The 14247-nt window shown below is 40.2% G+C and overlaps 1 protein-coding gene and 1 pseudogene across 2 annotated transcripts in view; one reads left to right on the top strand and one right to left on the bottom strand.

Moving 5' to 3' along the window:
- Positions 1 to 461, top strand: part of LOC132231552 (high mobility group protein B2-like) — a 1669-nt pseudogene extending 1208 nt beyond the window's left edge.
- The window catches only part of LUZP1 (leucine zipper protein 1), a 72871-nt gene that overhangs the window by 43812 nt on the left and 14812 nt on the right, over positions 1 to 14247 (bottom strand). The window lies entirely within an intron of this gene.

Raw genomic sequence — 14247 nt, 5'->3', positions numbered from 1 at the left:
GAAGAAGGAGGAAGAAGGAGGAAGAAGGAGGAAGAAGGAGGAAGAAGGAGGAAGAAGGAGGAAGAAGGAGGAAGAAGGAGGAAGAAGGAGGAAGAAGGAGGAAGAAGGAGGAAGAAGAAGAAGAGAAGAAGAAGAAGAAGAAGAAGAAGAAGAAGAAGAAGAAGAAGAAGAAGAAGAAGAAGAAGAAGAAGAAGAAGAAGAAGAAGAAGAAGAAGAGGAAGAAGAAGAAGAAGAAGAAGAAGAAGAATAAAGGCTGTCCTGTAATGATGTGTGCAGAGTATGTGTGTGTGCTCTCAGGCAACTGTTTTGCTAAGAATGTGAATTCAGCCCTAGCTGGTTTGGCTCAGTGGATAGAGCATCAGCCTGCAGATTGAAGGGTCTTGGATTCGATTCCAGTCAAGGGCACATGCAGGCTCGATCCCCAGTAGGGGGAGTGCAGGAGGCCGCCGATCAATGATTCTCTCTCATCATTGATGTTTCTCTCTCTCTCACTCTCTCTCTCTCTCTCTCCCTCCCTCCCTCCCCATTCCTCTTTCAATCAACCAATATATTTCTTTTTGTAAAAAGAATGTGAATTCAAGTGCAGCTCAATATTAGCTTCAGTATAAAAACTGTACAGATTTTTGTATAGCTGATAAGATTCTTTGTAGAGAAAATACTTTTATAAAAAATGCAGGTTGTAGCTTTTTGAGGGGCTACTACATATAGTTAGATTTTAAGGCTCTGATGTTAAATGTTTCTAAATATTTAATGGTTTCTTTAATTTCTTGTGTATGGTTGCACAACAAACTCATAGGAATTAGTATCAATAGTAAATTTTGAGTTTTCTAGATTGTTGCATTTTTGTGTGTGTTTTATTTTGTAATAAAATTATGTATCTTAAACAAATAAAAAATAAAACCTTCTGTAACGTGCTATTGCTTCTCCTGTTTTATTTCTCCCATGGTACTTAGCCTTACCTGAGAGTCGCTGTATTTTATGTTTATTTGCACTCTCCCTCACTAGAATGTAAGCTCTACAATATCAGAAAAAAAGGCTTTCCACCACTACCACTATATTCCTAGCACCCAGAACCATACCTAGCATGTAGTAGGTGTTCCATAAATGTTTACAGGTGAATAAAGCACTACTTCAACAAACAAAATAAGTTCATCTTTTCATCCTATCCTATTCAGTTCACCTGCCACACTCACTGTCATCGAGCATTTCACCCTAGGTGGCAAGTCTTCCTTTTCATGGTTACATCATTCAGGAAACTGAATCTAGGTGCCAAACCCAGAGAGGCACCCTGCCACCTGATTTCACTACTTGTGGTAACCTGAGATTCTCCCCTCTCAACTAAACTGCAATAGAGGTTTAAAAGTACATCCTACAAATGTTTCCAAATGACTTATACACACTGTATAGGAATGACTTGGCTTCTACTATGTGAGGAGTCAAATACAATGCTGGCAAACACCAGTGTAAGAACTGCAAGTTTCAACAAAAGCAGAACATAGTATGTTGGCAGCCACTATCACTTCACTCTATTCTGTATCAAGACAGCCAAACATTTTCTGTCAAGACTCAGCTAACTCTCACCACACACAAATATTTGTCTATTCATTTGCTTATCACAATAATATCTTATAAAGCACATACTATGCCATATATATATATATATATATATATACACATATATACATATATATATATATATATATATATATATATATATATATATATATTTTTTCACCCTAATCCTCAAAACAGTTCTTCCTACAAGATCGGTATTATCATCTCCTTTTTATAGATAAGGAATGTGAAGCTCCAAGAAGTAATTTTTAAGTAATAAATAAATAGCAGGCTGGGATTCAAATTCAGGTCTACTTGAGTTTAAATTCTTGCTATTTTTCATTGTAACTTTCATTCCTAAGACTCCCCCCACCTCCCATCGCCTGTGCTACACCTGCCATACAAGGCACCTGATAAATGTTAACTGATTCCACGAGAGTTAAATAAGATATTTTATTTCAAACACAAGAATCTGCCTAAGATGAAATTCTTTAGTCCAACTTTAGTTTTAAAACAAAAACTCAAGTTCACTCAACTCCCTTTGAATAAATAGTATTGGAAAATATAGCCTTTTCAGTTAAAAAAAAAAATACTGGATTCATTCCAAAATGGAACCTATCAAAACATAATGTATTACTATGGAAATCTGGATATAAAGCAAGTGAAAACACAAAAGCAGTGTTGTTTAATACACCAAGAGGTGGACATGAAGTAAAATCTGAACTCAAGTTGCAGCTCTAAAATAGTTCTTGCCTCCCCAACTAACAATGGTACCCTAAAAATCAAATGTAATAATGCCTTTAAAAACACTTCATAAACTGTAAAGTGTTATACAAAGGTAATTATTAGTGTAATTTGAACCTTGATGACAGAATAAAAGCCTAATGCAGGAGTGGGCAACCCCTGGCATGTGTGCCAAACATGGCACGCCAGTAACTTTTGCTGGCATGCGAAACCCTCTCTTATAATCTTCCATTTACACTTCTCTTCTTAATATCGACTTTTTTATTTTTCAGATAAATTCAGTGTAGGTGCATCTTAGATAAATAAATAATCTACACTAATAAAAGACAAAGGTGCTAATTGACTGTACCTATGCTACACCCCCAAGCCACGCCCACCAGCCAATCAGAGCGACTATATGCAAATTAACCCAACCAAGATGGCGGCCGGCAGCCATAGAGCTGGAGCAAGCAGGAGGCTTGGTTGCCTGAGCGCTGGAGGAAGCCAAGCTTCCCGCCAGCCCTGAACCGGCTGCGGCCTCCACTCATAGCAACAAAATTTCAATTATAAAAGACAAATAAATCCCAGATACCTGCTTCCAGCCAGCCTCCACTGGGAGCTTGGGTGGCTGGGGGCCGTGGCCAGCCTGCAAACAGCCATCAGCCCCTCACCCAAGATGGCCACACCTTCATGGGGTGAGGGTCCCCGCTGGGGGGCTTGGCTAGCCTGAAAACAGCCATCAGCCCCTCACCCAGGCTGGACAGGCACTCCTATATAATAAAAAGGTAATATGCAAATTGACCCTAACAGCAGAAAGACTGGGAATGACTGGTCACTATGACACACACTGACCACCAGGGGGCAGATGCTCAATGCAGGAGCTTCCCCCTGGTGGTCAGTGCACTCTCACAGGGGGAGCTCTGCTCAGCCACAAGCCAGGCTGACGGCTGCCAGTACAGTGGTGGTAGTGGGAGCCTCTCCCGCATCCTCAGCAGTGCTAAGGATGTCTGACTACAGCTTAGGTCTGCTCCCCGCTGGCAAGTGGACATCCCCCAAGGGATCCCGGGCTGCCAGAGTGATGTCTGACTGCCAGCTTAGGCCCAATCCCCCGGGGAACGGGCCTAAGCCAGCAAGTGGTCATCCCCCGAGGGGTCCCAGACTGCGAGAGGGCACAGGCCGGGCTGAGGGACCGCCCCCCCCCCCAAGTGCACAAATTTTTGTGCACCGGGTCTCTAGTTTTACATAACAAGTTATCTTAAAGACCATAGACATGGATTGACGAGAGAGGGGAAGAGCAATTTCTATGCCTCTGCCTTAACTCTCCCTGCCTTCCTAGATCCGACCAGTGTTTTGGTTTCATCCACATACGCTTGTGAATCTTTGTTCTGAATAATGAATTTTATTAAGTCTCGTAATAGGAGTAGTCTGACAGATGAAAGTAGTAGCTCGTGCATATCTCTGAAGGTCACGAAATATAAACCTGATGTAAAATCTCTGTCATCAGTGATGCAGCAGCAAAAGTCCCACTGATAATATCAAACAGAGTCATAAAAGTTTTCTGTTGGACTATCAGTGTACATGTATACATTAAAAAATAAATGTATTTTTCATCATCATATACTGTGTTTTTGTCGCTCAGATGAATTTTATTATTTCTTCAAGCTTCTTCACATACATACACCTTAAAAGATATCAAGTAGGCGTAACATGTTCTCAAAAAATTAGGGTTGGCACACAGAAGAATTTTGAGTCAGAGATTTTGCTGGTTTTGGCACGCACTCACAAAAAGGTTGCCCACCCCTGGCCTAATGTAAGATTCAACCTATAAGATCAACATTATTAAAAGTCCCAAATGTATCTGGATTATTAAGAGGTAAATGTCCTAAACTCCAACTAGTTTATCCATAAGAAAGAGAGGATGTGTTTACCCAATTATGAATCTTTTTATGTCTAAGTCCTATTTCTCCAACTACATTAAGTTTCTTGATGGCAGAGAACTGAGATGTAAACATCAATATATTGTTTTGTTTTGAGAAGGACTAACAACGATCTCACCGCAAGGAATGGGGGTAGTGGCAAGGAGACTGAATCCTTCTATATCCACATAATAATGCCCTCCTTTCATGCTAAGGAACTTATCCATTCAGAACAGTAGTTGCCAGATGTATAAAATGGGTTGATAAAAGAGTCCAGATAATTTCTTCCAGCTATAAAAGCTATGATTCTTAGGGCAGCCAATAAACACTATCAGCATAAGCCTATATATTGGCTTAGTCCTCCACAACTAACGAGAACTAAGCAGAGTACAGAAAAAACTCTCAATAATCTTAAATAAAAGATTACTGGTATATATAGCATTGGTCCTAATTAATGCCATAAAAGGGAATTTTATCAATGAGATTGGTAAGGAATGATAAAATCTTTTTAAAGTAAGTGAGGTATGGGTAGGTGAAAGAGATGAATTAGTCAGTGAAGAGTTAGCTAGTTAGTTAAGGAGCTATTGGAATTGTGTATATGTATATGTGGTTGTATTTTAAATAATGATCAAGATAAGAAAATCTCATCATTAGGCTCACCATTATTTTTAGCCCTCAAACATAAATGAGCATTGCCCTATCAAAATTCAGATTATAAAGATAACAATGAGATTTGCAATCTTACAACACATTTTCACATCAGCATAGCCTATTTTCTTATAGTTTCAACATTTCCCCCAATCCATCTCTCAACAACAAAATCCTCCAAGTATCTACTAAATATACAAACCCCACCCCATCAAACTTCCTAAGAAAATAAAATTACTTAAAAGAATGTTGTTTTCCTGATTCATTCATTTTCTGCATCTGTTTCTATAGCTATATACAAACCATGTGCCAGAATCACAATTCAATTTTACATCTGCAAGTGATCAAAGCTGTTATAATTTCAAAGAATAAAAGTGTGCACACAGTAGACAATAAATATTAGCTGAATATATACAGATTTAGAATACAAGTAACCAAAATACAAATAAGATTTATGAGAAGTACCCACTACAACTACAGACTAAAGTATAAGTTCTTTAGTCTGTCACTCAAGGCCCTGGCATGCTGGCCATTATCTTTTTTCCTTTTCTGGACAGACTGACCTATTCATTATTTCCTAAGTACAAACTCATTCATGTTACACCTTTGCCCAGACATTTCACCTGCCTGGAATTACCTCCATCTCATCAAACCTATTCAAAAACAATTCAAATGTCACTTCCTCAGAAATGCCTTCCCTGACAATCCTAGCCAAAGCTGCATTCGCCTTCTCTCGTTACTCCCTACTGAAAGTATTCTGTTGATATTTTTACTGCCTGTTTCTCCCAACTAGCATGTAAGCTCCATGAAGACAAGAATTCTGCCAGTCTTGGTCACCACTGTACCCCAGTACCTAGAACACTACCTGGCATGCAGAAGACAGTCAATAATTAACCAAACAAGAGAGACTAAGTTTGTTTTCTCTCAGCTAATGCTAGTTCTTCTCAAGAGCATGAATAATGTTTTCTACTTCTTCATCTCCCACAGCATCTAACCAACTAACTGCACTAGAATCACCCAATAAATGCCCAACTATAGTCTTTTCTGGCATACCCTTCCAGTTATATCTTTAATTAAGTAAAAAAAATATGCTTTAGCCCCCACTGGTTTAGTTCACTGGATCAAGTGTCAGCCCACGGACTGAAGGGTTATCAAATAGTTAAGAAAAATTGGATAGATATTTATAGCTACACAAATATGAGGCAAACAGTTAACAATCATTGAATACAGGTGAAAGGTATGAGTATTTATTAGACTATTGTTTTATCTTTTCTGTAAGTTTGAAATTTTTCATAAGAAGTTGATGGGGGGGGGGGGGAGTGTTTCTCTTAAAAGATTAGCGTGTGGCCCTAACTGGTTTGGTTCAGTGGACAGAGCCTCAGCCTGCACACTCAAGGGTCCCAGGTTTAATTCCGGTCAAGGGCAGGTACCTTGGTTGCAGGCACATACCCAGTAGGGGGTGTGCAGGAGGCAGCTGATCGATGTTTCTCTCTCATGATGTTTCTAACTCTCTATCCCTCTCCCTTCCTCCCTGTAAAAAATCAATAAAATATATATTTTTTAAAAGATTAATATGTGCATTTCTCTAAGCTGTAACTACTTGGTAGGTTTGCAATACAAGTTTTAACATATAATTAGACAAAAACTGATCCTGAGATTATTCTAGGATCCACAAATTGAACCACTAAAAACACAAGAAATACCAGGAAAAGAGGTAATCAACAGTAAAAACTGTCCAAGGCAAAGACAACTAACTGCTAGTCTCGACTAGGCCACATCCTTTCTTCTTAAGTAGCTCTGGGCTCAGAAACGTCTATGATGGGACACTAAACCACAGAATTGCAGTGACAATATATATGAATAGAGCTTTCTAAGTTCACAAGTATTTTGAAAATACAATTTGGTTTTTATTGCTGTTATTAAAGCAGATGTTAACAACTATAATCACAACCACCAATGTATAACTGATTCAGACAAGGTTCATTGGTGGATGCTAAAACCATTTGGTAGAAGAATAGGATATTCACATTGTTTAAAAATCACTCCACAAATTACTTACATAGAACAGTAGGTACCTTTACAATGGAGATCAAATTTACCATCAACATTAACACTAGAAAGACTGAAACTCAGTATATACCTATATTGCCCAAAAGCAGTCAAAATGACTGCATTGTGAAAGAATAATATTGGAGCACTCTTCACTTATGTTCCTTAGCTTTTCCAATAACTCACTTCTATTCAACATTTCTTTCATGAATTTAGGGCGCAAAAGAAATAAAATAAACAACTTATTAGAACAAGTATCACTGCATAAAGATTCGAATAACAAGTACTAGTTTAGCTTATTGAGCAACTGCAACTTATCAAGTATCGACAATTTATCATGTACTTGTATGTTACCATGTGACGGTAATCGAAAAAAAATGAAAACTGTTATTTCAATACAGAGCCGAACTGGTCATATAAGAAATTTACTCAATTCAATAATAAGAGTCATTTGATTATTTAAAATTTCCCAAGCAGTCAAAATGACTGCTTTTGGGGAATATAGGTATAACACATATATATATACCGGAAATGAAGGAGGGGGAGGTAACTACAATTATTAATAAACGTATTTATATGTTGTACAAAAAGTCACAAAATTCTAAGACATTGTGTCCTTATATACATAATTGTTTCTCTAATTGAAATTAAAAAGCAGTCAAAATTACTTCCTTGGGCAATCTAGTGTTAATGGGACAGACTAATATTATGTGCCTCCCCATATGACACAGCATCATCTATGTAGTATTTACTAAAAATGTTTACACTGCATCTAAACATGAGAAAACAATCAGACAAATCCAATTTGAAACTACACCGTAACTTGACAAGTGGCAGTTTCTTACAGGTTAGTTGCAATGTGGCCTGAAGCCATATACATTCACTTTTTATATTGTTACATTAAAACCAATTGGTCTACCTTGCCCTTTGAATGGATCTTTTACCCAAGCATGATTTTATAAAATCATGCATTGATCATTTGGAATACTAGTTCACTAAGCTGACAGATATGTGGATCTTCTAATTGTTGACACATTTCATTGTCCAATATTAAAAAAATCACTTTGGCCCTAGCCAGTTTGCTCAGTGGATAGAGCATTGGCCGTGGGACTGAAAGATCCAGAGTTTGATTTTGGTCAAGGCAAGTACCTCAGTTGCAGGCTGGATCCCTGGCCCTGGTCCGGGCGCATGTTGGAGGCAACCAATTGATGTTTCTGTCTCTCCTCCCTTCCATTCTCTCTAAAAATCAATGGAGCCCAGTCGATGTGGTTCAGTGGTTGAGCACTGACCTATGATTCTCTCTCATCATTAATGTTTCTATTTCACACAACTTTAGTGGTGATCTTAAAGACTATCTATCCAAATCACTTTTCAGATGAGAAAACCGAGACCCTGAAAAATTACATGCATGCCAAGGTCATACTATCTGGCTATGGCAATGCTAGGTCTAAAACTCAAATTTCTCCAGTTCCTAGTCAAATACTCAACTACCTTTCGTATAACCCAAGGCTTCTAGAACTGCATAACTCCAGTGTAACCTGTAGTATGGCAATCACTTCAATCAACAAATGCTCTTTCAGAACCTCTAGTTCTACTATTTCATATATACGTATGAGTTGGGCAACGAATTCTAAGGATATAGATCCAAAAACTCAGGGAAAATACTTGCAAGTCATGTACCTAATCAGATACTAGTATCCAAAATATACAGAGAACTCTTACAACTCAACAATAAAAAGACAAAATAGCCAGCTCTAGCCAATTTGGCTCAGTGGATAGAGCATCAGCCTGTGGACTGAACCGTCCCGGGTTCGATTCCAATCAAGGGCACATGTCCACTGAGCTAAACCAGCTAGGGCTGCACTTATATTGTTATAATCTGATTACTTTTGTCGCTTATATATATTATGAATAGCATAAGAGTATTTATCTCTATATTCCTACTTAGAGGACATGCCTTGCTCAATAATATTGAATTGAGAGTCTGGTGTATTAACCTTGTGTTGGTATTTCTCTTTTTCCTAAGAGGGCATGAATGAGAAGCTCACTTTTGTGTGTCTCTGTGTGTTTTAAAACAAACAAATAAAAATATATATTGCTATAATTCACATACTATAAAATTTTAGAGTGTACATTTTATTGTGGGTTTTTTTCCCCCAGTATATTCACAGGGTTGTGCAACCATTATCACTATATAATTTCAGATCATTTAATCATTCCAAAAAGACACCCATACCCTTAGCAGTAACTCTCCATTTTCCCCTACCTCCCTTATCTCCAGTCCCTGGCAACAATAATCTATTTTCTGTCTCTATGGATTTTTCCTATTCTGGACAATTCACATAAATAGAATCATACAATATGTAGACTTTTGTGTCTGGCTTCTTTTACTTACCACTGTGTTTTCAAGGTTTATCCATATCATAGCATATTATCAGTACCATGTTCGATTCCAGTCAAGGGCACATGCCCAGGTTGTGGGCTCAACCCCCAGTAGGGGGCAGTAGGGGGCATGCAAGAGGCAGCCAATCAATGATTCTTTCTCATCATTGATGTTTCTATCTCTCTCTCCCTCTCCCTTCCTCTCTGAAATCAATAAAAATATATATATGCAACAGAAGTACAAAGTAGAGAAGGAGTTGACTAATTATGGAATCAGGAAAGGTTTCATAGAAGCAAAGATGTCTAAACTACATTTTAACCCTTCGTACGCCTTAATTGTCTACAGACGCAAGCAGGATGGTTTCTGTTTTGGATGCGTGGCAGTTAACTAATTAAAGAATGAGTAAAAGTCCTCTCCAGCAGATCATGTGTGTGTTGTGTGTTGTGTGTGTGTGTGTGTGTGTGTGTGTGTGTGTGTGTATACACATACATACATACATTCTAGATGCCTGGTGCACGACATTCACGCTCGGGTAGGGTCCATAGGCCTGGCCAGCAATCAGGACCGATCTATGAGGTGACTGGTGAGGCAATCCAGGGGCCCCACTGGCACCCGCCTTGGCTGGCCTGGCGCTGCCTGCTTGCCGGCCCCGCCCCCCACTGCTGCTGCAGGAGGCGACTGGCGGGGTGATTGGGGGGCGGTGCTGGCCCGTTCACTGGCTAGCCCCACTCCCCAATTGCCCCGCCGCTGCCGCTAGTCACCTCCCTCTGCAGGGTGACCGGTAGGTCGATTGGGGGGTCCCCACTGGCACCCGCCTTGGCTGTCCTGGGCCTGTGGGCTGGGGAAGCTCCTGCATTGAGGGTCTGCCCCCTGGTAGTCAGTGCATGTCATCGCGACCAGTTGTTCCACCAGTCGTCCCACCGTTCAGTTGATTTGCATATTAGGCTTTTATTATATAGGATATGTATGTATGTATGTATGTATGTATGTATGGCCTGGTGCACAAAATTTGTGCACTCGGGGGGGGGGGGAGGTGCCCTCAGCCCGGCCTGCGCCCTCTCACAGTCCGGGGATCCCCACGATTGATCGCCCCACAGAGGTAAGGTCCCGCCCACCCGGCTGGGGCTCCTCAATCCACTGCTGCACAGAAGGAGGCCCTGCCCACTCACCACAGCGCCACCGGCCGAATAGCCTAGGCCTCCCTCTGCAAGGCGATCAATTGCGGAGCTCCCCGCCACCCCCGATCAATCACCCCGCAGGGGGTGGCCTGGGCCTCCCTGTGCGGGAGCAATCATGAGGCGATGTTGGGGCCCCCTAACCAATCGCATCACACCCACCTTGGCTGGCCTGGCGCCAGTACATGTCATAGTGTGGTCTTCCAGACGGTCATCTGGACTGTCGTTCTGCTATTGTCGATTTGCATATTACACTTTTATTATTATAGATATACTAGAGGCCTGGTGCACGAATTCGTGCATGGGTGGGGTCCCTCGGCCAGGTCGGCAACCAGGGTGGTCCCAATCGGGACCGGCCCGGTGGGGGGGGTGAGGGGGGGGGGCACAGGAGGTTGGCCGGCCACAGGAGTTGGCTGTGGGAGCGCACTGACCACCAAGGGGCAGCTCCTGCATTGAGCGTCTGCCCCCTGGTGGCCAGTGCACGTCATAGCTACCAGCGGTCATCCAGTCATAACCGTTGCTTAGGTTTTTATATATATAGATGTGTGCGTGTGTACACATATAGATATAAATATATAGATATATATAGGTACAGATATAGATATAGATATCAACACTAAGTATCATAATGGCATTTAGAAGTGAAACAAATAATTTCTCTGGAATTATCTACACGAGCCTCACAGTGAAATTTAAGCTAATCTTTGAGAATGAGGGGAACATGATTATGTATGAAAAAGAATGGACTGGACTATGAGATAAACTGAGGAAATAATAAATCATGGGCTAAATACAATTGGAAATGCACATTTTTAGCCCAGCACAGCAAGAGTCACGCAAATGGACTGCTGAAATAGCACAGACCAGTTGCTGCTGTTGATATGATTTGGGTAGCATTATAATTTGCTTTTCTGAAATAAATGCTGCCCATAATATTTCATTTGCTTCAATTGTTTTTTGCAAATATAAAACTACATGTCAGGCTATCCATCTATATTTCTATCTATCTAATTACCTACCCCCCTGTCTATTCTCATTTAATCTTTACAACAAACCTGAACTAAGTACCAATATACCAATTTTTAAAAAAATATTTGTATTGATTTCAAAGAGGAAGGGAGAGGGAAAGAGAGATAGAAACATCAATGATGAGAACCATTGATCAGTTGCCTCCTGCACACACCCCCTCCTGGAGATTGAGCCTGCAACCCAGGCAGGTGCCCTTGACCAGAATCGAACCCAGGACCCTTCAGTCCACAGGCTGACACTCTATCCACTGAACCAAACTGGCTAGGCCCCAATATCCCAATTTTAATGAGGAATTCAACTTCAGAAAGGTAACAGCTCACAGCATTATATCTATGCATTCTGTTCAATGTCAGAAATTCAAATTCAATTAATCCTTAAGACAGCCCTAAGAACTAGGTATTATTAGTACTTCTACTTGTAGATAAGAAAACTGTGACTCAGGGAAGTTAAGCAATTTGGTCATAAACAGCAGAACTGGGAATTAAATCTAGGTCTGCCTGATCCTAAAGTTCTCTTCCAGTAGATATAATTGCTTCATCTACCCTTAATCATTATTCAGTCTAATTCAATATGCTTCCATTCTTATACTCTGTATTTCTACTGACTAGTGGTAGTAGTCTCTTGCTGGACAGGTACAATACACCTTTGCTGAAGACATTGTTTCTGTGTGCTAGACCTAAGGGAAGGCTAACAGCTGGAGAAATCCTAGCCAAGAAAAACCCCAACACAAGGTGACTGCTTTAAAAACTCTTTTCTCTTCAGGTTTTCCAAAGGGTAGAAGAGCCTCCAATGCTACAGCAGACTAGGCAAGGAAGAGATGCAAAGAAATCTTTTCATCAAAGAAATGGAAAGGGCAAGTCTGACCAAGTTCTGTTTACAGCAATGCAGAGATCATGCAGTACACATTGCAGCAAAAGCAGGTGCTAACAGCTGAGCGCCATCAAGCCGCATAAGGCCATTAAAAAAATAGTAAAAAGCTAGAAGTACTTCGATCCTAAAAATGCCTCTAAACAACTGCAAGAAACTGACATAGGACAAAAGAGTGGAATTCAATTGAAGCAGTTCAAGAGTTAAATCCATGAAACAACTCATATGATAGCAACAGCTCATACAGGTAGTTCACATCTCCCACTCATTTTACCCTTTTTCCACATAGAACAGGTAAGCTGTTTTCTCAGTTCCCAGCAAATCCAATACCCTTCAAATGATGTTTCTCTTAGCTTGCTAGATGGCCTAGGAATGACGCAGCAAGCAACATCCTCCCCACTTCCCTTCTAACAGCAGGAGAAGAATCAAGGGACAGAAGAACCAAGTAGCTGGGAACAATCTTCCTTCTCATTCCAAAAACCACAGATTTGTCCTACTTACACAAGAAAAGTGACTATTATGACACTCATCCCAAACCATTTTTTTTCTTTCAAACTAAAGTTAAATAACCTTTTAAATTTTATTCCATTAAATTCAGTTCTGGTGTCCTTAGACAAGATCCTTCATGGCTTTCTCATCTTTAAAATAGGACTAAACATGCTACTCTCTAGACCAAGCATGTCAAACTCGCGGGCCACGGGCCGCATGCCTCGTTTATTTGGCCCATGTTAGCCTTTGAGTTTGACATGCTTGCTCTAGACCCTACCTTTCTTAAAAGAATGTTATCTGAAGGAAATGTTATTTAAAGTACTTGAAAAAGTTAAAAGCATAAACAATAGCAAACATTTATTGTATGTTTACTTTGTGCCATTTCTAAGCCCTTTGCATGAACTCATTTATTTCACAGAATACTGAGGCAGATACCATCTTACACACAAGCCACAGCAGAATCAGAAGAAAGCAAAAGAACAGGAAGACAGCAAGTCAAATCAATTATTTACTTAATAGTCCACATGGTACAGAGCACTATAAGATGCACAGTGCCAACTTGCTCCACCCCTTCTCTACTAGTCAGTACAGGCTACAGATGAACACCAGAGTCCAACAACCAGCCAAGTTCCAGACAAAATGGCCTTACCAGGCTAGATGGGACTAAACACATTTTTAATTTTTAGTCAAAGAACAGAGTGTTCAATGAGGAAGATGATCAATGATTGTTGAGAGATTAATAAAAAGGATATGAAATGTCTGACTACATGGGCATTGGGTCTTTTAAAAAAAATGTATTTTTATTGATTTCAGAGAGGAAGGGAGAGGGAGAGAGAGAAACATCAATGATAAGAATCATTGATTGGCTGCCTCCTGCACACCCCCTACTGGGGATTGAGACTGCAACTGGGGCATGTGCCCTGACCAGGAATCAGACCGTGACCTCCTGGTTCATAGGTAGATGCTCAACCACTGAACCACGACGGCCAGGCCGGCATTGGGTCTTTTGAAAGGGCTTTTACAGTCAAGTAATAAGGAAAAGAAATAAGAAGGGAAAGGTGTTAAAGAATGAATGTAAGAGAAAAAACTGTATACAAATGCACTTCTTGAAAAAAATGAATAAAATAAAAAGATGGCAATAATTCAGAGATAGAAAGGCAGAGGGATTTTGTTTTAGAATAGACAAGACCTCAGTATATTTATAATCTGAAAGGAAGGACTCAATGAAGAGTGAAGTAAAGATGAAAGACAGAGAGAAAGATAATAATTGATAAAAGTGAGGTACTAGACAAAGTGGATACTATGGGATGAACAGAGAAGCAAAGTGATCCATGTGGATCCTGAAAGTCACTGGACAAAAGTAATGAAAATGGAAAGAGCAGATAGTAGGGACTTTGAAAAATTAGGAAACATG

Source organism: Myotis daubentonii, chromosome 3, assembly GCF_963259705.1.
Source record: "Myotis daubentonii chromosome 3, mMyoDau2.1, whole genome shotgun sequence".
Classification (NCBI taxonomy): domain Eukaryota; kingdom Metazoa; phylum Chordata; class Mammalia; order Chiroptera; family Vespertilionidae; genus Myotis; species Myotis daubentonii.
The sequence above is the reverse complement of the archived record's forward strand: the minus strand, read 5'-3'. Positions and strand labels throughout refer to the sequence as shown.